Here is an 11853-nt window from a genome sequence, read left to right on the forward strand (position 1 = left end):
TGGTAGCTGGAAGGAGAAGTAAGGTTAAGAGAGGGCCTCTGTAAGATGAAAGAAATTAACTGTTTTTTATTCTGTCGACAGCGATCCAGAAAAGGAGGAACAGAGAAGAATTACAGGAAGAATGTCCTTAAGAAGGCAAGAAGGGGTGAGCGCTCATGGACAATTGGTGGGAATAGCCTTCAAGAGAGGAAAAGACAATTAATTCACAATAACTTTAGTAAAGATGCAGGTGGTGGGAAGTTTGTTTCTGTTTTCTTAGCAAAACAGAAAGTAAAGTCACCAGCTGAAAGAGAGGATGGGAAGGGAAATGTGGAAAATTTGAGCACAAGGGAAAGACAGAATCATCTAAGTGAATGGGAGTATTGAAGAACTAGAATAATGCAGTAAAACAGCTTGGCAGCCCTAAGTAAGGAATTTAAAGTCATTTGGTACTGGCCAAGAATTTAAAGTCACGGTAGTTGTTCTGCTCCAGTCATATTCAGCAACAAGTGTACAGGTGTAAAATAAGTAGAGTTGGTTTTAACCAGGTTTGGGTTTTGCCAGGCAAGAACCACAAAGGGAGAAAGGTCAAGTCAAGGGGGTTGAGGGAGATGCAGGAGAGCAACTGTAATGATAGACCATGGGAATTCACTTAAAAAGGAAGTGAGGACATGAATGCATTGAGGAGCAGTGAAAAGGTGGTAAATTAAAAGGCCCCTGTGAGATCAAGGAATTAAGATGTTGGGTACTAGAATAGATGAGATGGAGGTGGTAGCTGGAGAGTAAAATGCTCAAAATTGATATTACAGAAAGCTGTAGTTATTGGTAATAACAAGATCTAGAGTAGTGACTCTCAATCCCGACTATTCATTAAAGTCACCTTGGAAAAGGTTTAAAACTGTATCTCAGGCCACACCTTAGACTAGGCAAATTAGGATCTCTGGGAATAAGGCCTAGGCATCTGTAGTTTGTCAGAGCTCCCCAGTTAATGCAGAAACACTGAGAGTTTAAAAACATTTGCATGGGATATGCCAAAGAAGTGAATGGCTGGGGTAGTTGACAAGACAAGATTAGTAGAAAAGAGGAAGTCAAGAGACCAGAATGTTAGAAGGATCATCTGTATAAATACTGAAATCACCAATAACTACAACTGGAGTAGTAGACCAGCAATGAGCCCAGAAGAAATATAGAAGCAACTATGAGAAAGCAAAGAGAATACTTAACCCACCTCACTAGGAGGAGCTACCACTTAAGAACTCTTCAAGGGAAGCAAGTGCCCTCAGGGAAGAGGCAAGTTGCAGTCAGAGCAGGAAGGTAATAATGTTTAGAGAAGAGGTTAAAGATAAAAGAGAGTTCTGTAGATGACTGACAGTGAGATCCAGAAGGCACAGAGAAGGGTTTCATGATCATAAAGGGGTGAAAATTGAGATCAGGCAAGAGAGATGAAGGAAAGAGAAGGTCCAGAAAAAACTACCAGCAGAGAATAAGGCCAGGAAATTTCAGAAAGCAAGCCGCCATATTTTTTAACACTACCCAAAAACAACAGACGAAAAAGCTTTGTGAAGTTAAAAAAAAAAGCTTTCCTGAACCCAGCCACATTCTAAAAGATTCATTTAATTAATTTCACAGAAAAATGAGTCACAGAAAAGTATCAGGGTCAATCTCATATAAAGTTGTTAGAAGAAAAGGGAGCATACGGAGCAGAGTAACATCCCTGAGGACAATGAAGGCATGCTAGAAACGTGTGCCTACACAACAGATCAAAACTACAACATGCTATTTCAAAATGAGCTAAAAGACCTTAAGAAAATGACACAACACAGGGAAGAACAACAGATATAAGAATTATAAAAACTCAAAATGAGATGATTTAACTCAGGTAAGAATTAAAAATAAAAGGAAAGAAGCATTCCAAAAATGAAGACAAGAACAGATAGTCCCTTAAGAAAAATAGAAGGTAAGAAAGAGAAAAAAAATTTTAACTCAAAAATGAGATAAAAAGGATTTGAGAAAAAAAAGTGACAAATATTGAAGACAGGCAAAGAAGATTGAACATACATATGACAGGAACCCCTGATGAGGAAAATCAAAGTAAGGAACAGAACAAACAGTAAAAACATTAATTCAAAACCACTTTCCTGAAATTTAAAAAAAAAACTGACATTACATTTTGAAAGAGCACAATGTGTACCTGAGAATATCATCTCAGAATGACCAAAATGATTTTACTATTACTATTACTATTACTATTACTATTACTATTACTATTACTATTACTATTACTAAACATTAAAGAATTAGGAGGGGAAAAGCTAGAGTCAAAAAGAAGGAAATACAGAACTATACAGACAGGAGTTAGAGTCTAGAAAATGAGAAATGAATTGGCAGTATTGGGTTTCTCATGATATAAAAAGAATAAAGGACATGAGATTAGGCTTGATAATCTCACAGAGCCTAAGGATGGCAAGACTTTTTGTGTAGAAGATAAAGAACCAGTTCTTTATAAAGAAAGGAAAATCAGACTAGCATCAGACTTATCTATTGCACAAGAAGGTTGAAGACAATGGTAAAAGGTGTATGTGTTATATAGGAAAAAAGGATAATGATCCAAGAGCACTATACCCAGCCAAGATACCATTTACTGATCAAAAGAAAGCATCTTCACTTAAGCAAGGACTCAGAAATTATGCCACATATACTTTGAGGAAATTACTCCAAAGTGTTATCAAATGCCTTTCTGGCATCTATTAAGATAGTCATGGGTCTCTTTTTTCCAGTCTCCATCACTCCCAGAGTTGGTGGCTGGCAACAGAGATATGGCCGAATCCATGAACAATATCATGTATGATAAGTCTGAGAAATACTTCAAGAAACTTAGATCCTAAGGAATGCATATTCTGCCAACAAGTATAAGAAGAAAGGCCTCAAAAAGATTCAGGCCAACGTTTCCAAGACAATGAGCACCTGTACAGAAGCCAACAAGGCACTTACTAGCCCAAAGTAATCAAATACAAGATCTTAAAAGGTGCCAAGCCCTAAATTGAACAGACTCATCCATATCATCCATCTCAGATTCTGGAAATGTGCTCACATCCATAGTGTCAGGAGTACCAGGCTTTGGCAACCAAAGGCCAGTAGTGAGGCCAAGGTCAAAGTCAAGGCCCAGATACCAGAAAACCCTCCCAAAGATGCCAGGAAAAAAAAGTTTTTGTCTATCAACTTTGAGGATCAAAGAACTGTTCAAAACTTAAGACTACTCTCTGCGTGGAGACATCTCCCTGTGCTATTTTATATAAATACAGCACAGAGTCCCCCAACTTACCCCAAAAGAGATAATCATACGGTTTTTATCTTGAAATTTGTTAATAAATTGTTAATATTTAACTGTCCTTGCCTTCCCGGAATGAAATCTACTGGATCATGATGTATTATCTTTTAAAAACACTGCTGGATTTATTTTGCTAATATTTTATTTAAAATGTTTGCTTGTCTAGTCATGAGTAAGAGTGGACTAATGTTTATAATGGCAAAAAAAAATGAAAACAATCTTAACATCCATCAGTTGGGGAACAACAGAATAAATTATGGTGTAGTACACTATGGAATGTTATTCAGCTTTTTTTAATTAGAGTTCCATTTACTAAACTGGAGATAGCCATGATATATTCTTAAATGAATAAAGCAAGTTACAAAAAGCCTATATATGTGTGTATATATGCTTATCTGTTTTTGAGCAAAGAGAAAGATGTTAAAAAACACTCTAAGTGTTGGTTAACTGACTACCCCAAGGAGTAAAAGTGGAGAAGGAGAGGAAAATACTTTTTCTTTGTTCACCCTTGGTTTGTTTATTCTAATGGTTGCAAACAGAAGAATAAGTGGTCTTTTTCAAGTGCATTAGGCAAGATGTCTTCAGGATGAACTAGTTTTTATTTTGTAACTAGCACAAACTTATCAGTTTATGGATATTATGACAACCAAGGATAAAACTAAGAAAGTGAGTCAAGTCCATTTAAAGAAAAATAGTTAATGAATAACTGTAAGCATGATATATACACAAATTAGCAGAAATGGGCAAAATGTTACACAAATAATTGAAGCTTGGGGAAAAATAAGATTTTTAATAGGTAGCTTGTTATATTAAAGAGGGCAAACTTTTACTGGTGTATTATTTTATACTGTAAATAGACAGTTCTTTTTATTAAGCAGATCACAAAAGAAAACCAGCCACCTTGACTGATAGTTACATACAAATCTTTAAAAAAAAAAGAAAATAAAGAAAAATTACAAAAAGCTAACAACATGGTCCTTGGGGTAGGGGGAAAGGAATAAAGTTATCACACAGAAAAAGTTCCAGTTATTCACAAAAAATGAGAAGTGTTTATAAAAATAGAAAATGTTTACATGATCAAATAGGAAAAAAGAACTATCAAAGGGCTCACTGTCTTAAGAAGTGCTGTGGTTTGCTATTTTACAGAGGAGAGTAAAAATTAATTTTTGTCCAGTTTGTGGTGCTTAAAGGGAAATACTCCAAAAAGAAACACATACCAGGAGTCTGCCCAACAGCATCTCCCTCCTAAGAGTTTCTATTTTTAAGTTTAGTTACTCAACAACTCTTTCTCTCGGCTCTCATCAAATCCTGCATAAAAGAAAATTTCAAGACACAAATAAAATTTAAGAGTAGCCAAATTACCACAGGTTTTTTAAAAAATGGCTTGCTGGGCTGAAAAGGATAGCAAGACAAAATAACAAGGAAAAGCTGAATTGACAATGCTTAATAAAATACTGTGGAGAGGAGCGATGTAAAACACACATCAAAAAACAGAAATCCAGGACACTTTCCAAAACCTAATAAAAATTACCATTTATTAAGTACCAGACGTTGTCCTAAGAATTTTCAGACATTATTTCATTTCATCATCATCAAAACCCTGCAAGAGAGATTTTAGCCCCTCATGCAGCTAGTAAGTGACAGAGCGATAATTTGAACGTGTTTTCATGATTCAAAAACTCACAAATACAATGAGTCTCACGACTGTAAAATTTCAAAAGCTTCTTACAACTGAACAATACTACTGTCATCCTATAATACAGCAATGTCTGAACAACAACTTTCATCTCTCTTCCTCTTTAAATCCCTAAAAAGGAACAGCTAAGATTCTCTGATGCTGAAGCAGAATTTGAGTGTGTAGTAAGTCTTCATCCCACATGTCTACTAAAGTTAATTACCTTCATTCACCCTAATTCACAATCCTAGGGAGCTCTACAGGATTCCATGGAATTTGAACAGAAACAGATTTCTAGAGTACAAATATCCATCAAGCTTCTTCAGCTTTGCCTTACCAAATTTTAGCAATTAAAGTTAGAAACTGTGAGACCCTACAACGCAAGATTAGGAACAAAAGGCTAAGAAAAGACTACTTTCATGTAGGCAAAGAGAATTTGCTGCGATCTGAGGCAGATTCTCCATGCCTAAGGAATTAAATCACAGTATCTACATACCCGCTCCCATTTCCAAATTTAATAACTTACAAATCTGCTTATAAGACTAGATCCATAGGTGGGAAAGGGAGTTTCCACAGCAATAAAAAAAAAAAACTGGAGTCATATTTCTTCATGTTGTGAATCTCTATAATAAGATATATTATCTGATATAATCATATATGAGAATGCAAGCACAGGATTACAGACAAGGAAATAAGCATGGCTACCCAGTCCAAAGACATCTGTTTGGAATAACAGAAGTTTTCCATTATTATTGCTTATACATTTTTCTTTGTGAATTTTATGTCCGCAGTACTTGCGGATACTTATAAAAAGAAACATATAAGTCACTGTCTTCCTTTTCTTGATACCTTTGCCAAGGTAAAGAAAATGGTGAAAGTTACCAACATTGGCCAGTGAAATTTTAGGAAAGGGACAAACTTTAAAACATTTTTTCAACTATATTTTTCCCAGAGGTAGAATGAATATCTAGGACACAGAATTCTGAATTACAAATTTAGCTTTTATTTAAGGAAGAATATGAAATTCCCACCTTAAACTGAAAGACTATATTAGTGAAGGTAAATTAGTAAAGGTAGTCAATAAATATTTAAATGAATAATTTAATGTATTAATTCACTGCACAAAAATCCCCCGATTTTCCAACATAACAAATCTAACTCAACTTATATACCTTAAACATAATATGTCTGTATAATAGACTAATATACAAAAGTCAAAGTTTTCTTCATATAGCAATAACCTTTTTAATATAAAAGATGTATATGAGAGACTGAGACCAGGGCAAACAAAGAAAAATGTTCTTTTATATCTGTGCTCCAAACCTCTCTACTTGGGATATCTCTTTTGAGGAAAAAAAAAAAAAGTAGGATCAAATAATACATTTTGTTAGAAACTTCTTCAGAGTTAGACATGAGTGTCATTAGGAGGCACAAGATGAAACTGTCAGATAAATCATTACTAAGGTGATTAGATATTTAAAAAACATACCAACAAGATTATTCACTATAATGCAACTACTCAGTTTAAATGACTGACATCAGAATCTCCCAAGTTCTGATCGAAAGAAAGGCGTCTGAGAGGTAGGATATACCATGTACTGAATGAGGACAGAAATTGATATTATGGGGAAGGAAAGGGTAAAGAAAGGGCATGATAACGACTAACACCAACCTAATTCCTTCACTTCTTAAACTTAGTTATGTTTACCTTTAACTATTCAAGGACAAACAGAAGCTGAACATAACAAGATACTGTTACAGTGTTTGGCCCATAAGAAAGCAACTTACCTGATACTTGTAACATCCATAAACACAGCTTTCAAATGATCTATAAAGATTTTGTAAATAAAATAAACTGGCCTAATAAAAAAAATTTGTTTCCAGAAAAAAAAAAAACTATGGTATTACAATTACTTCTAATATTACCTTGAATCTTAAGTACTCAAGGTAAAAATATCCCTCTAAAAGAAAAAGAACCATTGGGTGGAGAAACATTGCTGTAAATCTTTAAGCTCTTCTTGTAACATATTTCTCTCCACAGATTTTTAGACTCATCAAGTCTCTATTACCATACAGACATCTCCTCAACTCATTATTTTTAATTGTAAACAATCCTCATCTAATACAAGTTACTACAAAAGATGCTATTCAAATAAACCAAGTGATAGTTTTCATGGTATTATAACAAAGACTAAACTATATATTTACACAGTGCCTACTCTCCAAATGATAACAGTATTTGATGACTACAGGCACTCAGCAGATAGGTCAATGCTGAGGAAAAAAAAATAGTCCAAATAATTGAACTAGCTTCCAAACTATTTTACAGTATTTGTTACCTTGATCAGACTAGTATTAGAAAATATACAGCCACCTGCAACAGCTTGGTCTAGCTCCTTGAAATAAAATCTGGGTGCCATCAGCAAAAATATTACAGCTAACATTGGTGATTCTATATAAGTACAATCAAACATAATTGAACTACTATGCCCAATCAGTGTAATTCTGTAAGAGAAAGAAATATGACAAGGAGAGAATTTTGATTCATTCCTCTAATCACACTTGTTCCTCCTTATATCTAATTAATATCAACCACCTTAATATTCCCCTTTGGAACTACTGGTTTAGTATATTCTTTTCTAAGCCTACTTCCTTCTCCATTCAAAACAATGCACACAGTCATTCAGAAAAACACAAAAAGAACAAAGGCCTTTATGAGGAAGAGGAGGGGAAAAGCCAGAGACAGTCAAGAACCAATGATGGAAGAAGGAAATAATCCACTAATGTTTAACCATGTTAGTAAAACTTTATGATAAAGATGCAAACAACAAATTAGGTTTTATAAGCGTGCTAAAATGAACCATCAACCAGTATAAATATAGAGCATGATCTGAGTCTATGACAATTTATTAAATATACTAAAGTACATAAACATTACATGAATAAGTCTTAGACACAATCAGTAGATTATACTGGATTTCCTTATCAGTCAATGTATATAAAAATGAAGGAAATGTTTGATTACATGACATATGTGATTCACAGAATGGCAGAAAGTTTGGCTAAGAGAAGGAAATAATTGTTACAAGCACAGGAGGTGACATTCCACTTCTCAAACTGGGTGGAAAGTATACAAGTGTTGATTGCATTGTTATTCTTTTATACTGTACACATTTTTATAAACATTATTTCAAATGTAGTCAATATCTATAAAACAATGCTTAAGTGCAGGAAAAACCTGAGCAAATAATTGTTGAAGGAAGAAACAAAAGATACATATGCATCCAATCCACTTTTGTTAATTACTTCTTAAAATAAATAGAGACCATAAAAATGTAAGTTGGTAGGAAAAAGATAATTTTTCCATAGAAAATTATTTCTGTGGCTCAACAGAGAGATCTACATACTATTTCTTCAAAAGCACCAGTAAATCTTTGCTGCACACTATATACACAAACACATCCAAACTACTTGAAAGTAAAACTTTGTACCTCTAAAGTTCCTCCCAAAGCCAACCTCCATCACAAATACTTCCTTAACCATACAGAAAGTACTGATACTCCTCTACTCATAATCCCAGAAATAAATTAGAAAACTAAATTCCTGAAGAATTCATAAGTAACCGTATTTTTGGTGTATTTGTAGGCTTAACATTTATGTGTCTTCCAACTTACTTAGGCTCATCCACATCTACAGAATTTGCTTTTTTACGATGGGCACCTGCATTTTAACAATGTGTGTCAATACTAATTTGATTGAGAAGGCAATACAGTTCACTGACGAAGAGCACAGAGTATGGAACCAGAGTTCCTGGATTGAAACTCAGCTCTTCCACTTGCTAGCTAAATAACCCTGGGCAAGTTATTTAACATCTCTGTGTTTCAGTTTCTCATTTGTAAAATGGAAACAACAGTACATACTTCATACGGTGCTGGAACTGATTAAAACCTGTATAACAGGACTGGCACAAAGCAGCTGCTATGTAAGGGTGAGCCACTACTACTAGTGCTAGTACTACTACTAGTAATAACACTGCACCATCTTCCCAAACATACTGAAAACATTCTGAGCAATTTGAATTACTGACTAAAATAAGCTACTTTTAAAAATGGACATTAAACATGAAGCCTGACTAACGGTAAGTTTAAAGCCCGGCAACTCTGTATAGATGGTCATAAATCTACATAACCACTCTATGAAGAACAATCAGAGCTGTTTCCCAAACTGCAACTATCAATTTCTTCCCTTACACAAGGGGGCAGTGATAACAAGAAAAGAATGGGGCTCTGCATCACCTCTTCCTACAGACAGTAGGGGGTGGCAGTACATATGGCTTACAGTCAGAACAAAACAGGAAGACCCAACAGAACTGCTCTTTATTCTCCTCTGGCCCTCTCCTCTGCTTTAGCCTCAACATAGCCTCAAGGTGAGGGACACAGCAACAGAAAAGACTAAAACCTAAAATTAATCACCAAGGAAAATCCAGCTTTGTCTTTGAAGCAAATGATCCCTCAATAGCTGAATCTGGATCCAGGAGGAGGCCAATCAGTATGAATTTTCAGATTATCTGGCAAATTACTTACTGTTCCTATTATAAGAACAACATTCAAGCAAGTAATTCAGTTTCTCTACAAGAATTATAACAGAAAGCACATTTTAAAATCTCATATATCCTAATGAACACATGCAGATATTTCTGCTTGTTTCATAGTATACAGACACTCACTGAATGTATATAAGTTATATTAAATACTCATGGAGCTGTCTTTTGTTACTTCTGAAATTCCAGCTATGTTCTGACAACCCTCTCAAAACACAGATGTTCTTCTTAAATGAAAGTCACAATGTTTTGCAGCATGTGGGTAATTGTGTGTGTGTGTGCGTGTATGTAGAGAGGGAGAGAGAGAAAGAGAGAGAAGGAATATTTAATGTTTTATTTCTGTGCTCACATTCCTAAGATGATCTACCTGGCAAATGCTGCAAGAAGCACTCCAATGACAGTATCCATGTTGTTGCTTTTTATGCCACATTTACTGTATTCAATTTCCTTTTCCTATTTTGCCCCCCAACATCAAGAATATTTCACTGTAATTAACCATTGCAATAGCTTTTGGCTTCAACCCCTCAAAAATGCCTGAAAATTTATCCCTTTTGTTCACCATATTGTTTTGTTTTCCTCATTCCAGAAATTTTCACCTGTGTAAAAATGAAGAAAGGGGCACATACAAAAAAATTTCCTTTTGCCTAATGATCTTGAACTCAGAATTATGGTCAAGATGTGAGGTGGTTTGGGGGTATTTTTGGGTGTTCTTTTTTTTAATTTTTTTTTTTTCTTTTCTTGGAGAGGAGCAAAGACAGTGAAAGACACTCAAAAAACCAAATCTTCTTCCTAATGTTAATTATCATTGTTTATGTTTGGTGAAAACCATTTTAAACATTCCACACCTGAAACAGAACACAGGATACAATTGTGTCAGTGCTCTACACGCTGACGGCGAACCCTGGAATTATTTTGGCCCTATTTTTTTCTCTCCCATCTCACAACCAAACACAGTTTGCCTGTTTCTTTCACGTGGGCACTATCTCTGTATCAAAAAAACAGCATATCATAGCTCCTCTCGATTTCCTGTGATAAAATATCTAGCAATAAACCCTACTAATCTCTTCTTAGACTACGCCTCCTTTCTCAGAGGAATTAACAGTATCACTAATAACACTTCTAACCGTGAATTTCAACGCCACACAGGCCAATCCACCCTGTGCCTTACCTGGCACATTTCACAACTACTTTTATGCTGCATTCTAGGGGCACATTTTGCAACTCGTTCTGCACCACATTCTCTGCCACGTTTAGCAATCTGCCTCGCATCTTCTTTAGGGTCTCCGTCATCCGGAGACTCTCTCGGTACCAAAGTCCATGACACCTTTGGTGACACCTAAGTGATCGATCCCGGACCCATCCGAAGCCACCCTGAGTGCCACATTCGGAGCCAACCTTCCGCACGCCTTGGACACCGGAGGCACTTCGCTGCCCATTTCGCTCTCCCCGCTCGCCCCCACCCTTCTCCCTGGAGCCCAGGCGTTGAAGGAGAACGCCCCTGTCACTGAAGCGACCTTTCCTTCCCCAGCTCCCCGGGTCTCTCACCTGCCGCTCTGAGGGGGGCTCGCTGCACCTCAGGGTCAAGCCCCAGTCCCCGGGGTCTCCTGTGAGGATCGCGCCGCCCGCCGGCGCCGCCCGCGATCCCAGAGCACCTCGCTGCGCTCCGACGCCCGCGGTGGGTCTGCGTCCGGGAAAGGCGCGGCGGGGCCTCCCGGCGGCGAGCGCAGCCCGCGGCAGTCCTGTCAGCGACGGCGCGGGTACAGGCTCTCGCCCCTCAGCACCGCGGCGGCGGCGGCGGCGGCGGCGGCTGCGGGCGACTCGCTCCGCCTCGCGCGCGGCACAGCCAGGAGGTGAGCGTGAGGGGGATGGGAACGGGGGCGGGGCCGCTCGGAAGAGGCGCGGAGGGCGGCGGCGGGAGGGTAGCGCCACCAGCCCCGGGCCCGGCACACGGAGCGCTCGCAGCTTCCCCAGCCGGGCTGGCGGCTCGCACGAGGCGGCTGTGCAAGCGGGCCCCGCCGGAACAGCGCGCCCAACAACCCGCGCCCGGCCGGCCGCTCGCTAGCGCCGCCGCCGCGCCGGGGGCGTCGCACCCTCTGAGGCCGCCCGCAGCCCCGCCCCCTCCGGGCCGGGGTGGGGAGGAGCGCGAGCGCGGAGGGAGAGCGCGTGCGTGGGGGCGCGTGCGTGGTGGAGTGCGCGCGCCCCCGCCCCCTCCACAGTTTGGGGCTGGGGAGCGGCAGGGAGAGAGAGCGAAGGCCGAACCCTTCTCTCAGC

The 11853-nt window shown here is 38.4% G+C and overlaps 1 protein-coding gene across 9 annotated transcripts in view; it reads right to left on the minus strand.

Annotated features, from left to right (window-relative positions):
* The window catches only part of TANC2 (tetratricopeptide repeat, ankyrin repeat and coiled-coil containing 2), a 304309-nt gene extending 292938 nt beyond the window's left edge, over positions 1 to 11371 (minus strand). For 5 of the 9 annotated variants that reach the window (XM_064495696.1, XM_064495695.1, XM_064495692.1 and 2 more), the window contains exon 1: positions 11128 to 11370. The gene's annotated coding sequence lies outside the window, so the exon portion shown is untranslated. Of the gene's footprint in view, positions 1 to 11127 lie in introns of all 9 variants that reach the window. The other 4 variants (XM_064495693.1, XM_064495689.1, XM_031468841.2 and 1 more) reach the window with 2 other exon arrangements.
* Positions 11372 to 11853: the final 482 nt, after the last annotated feature.

Source organism: Camelus dromedarius, chromosome 16 (genome assembly GCF_036321535.1).
Source record: "Camelus dromedarius isolate mCamDro1 chromosome 16, mCamDro1.pat, whole genome shotgun sequence".
Classification (NCBI taxonomy): Eukaryota; Metazoa; Chordata; class Mammalia; order Artiodactyla; family Camelidae; genus Camelus; species Camelus dromedarius.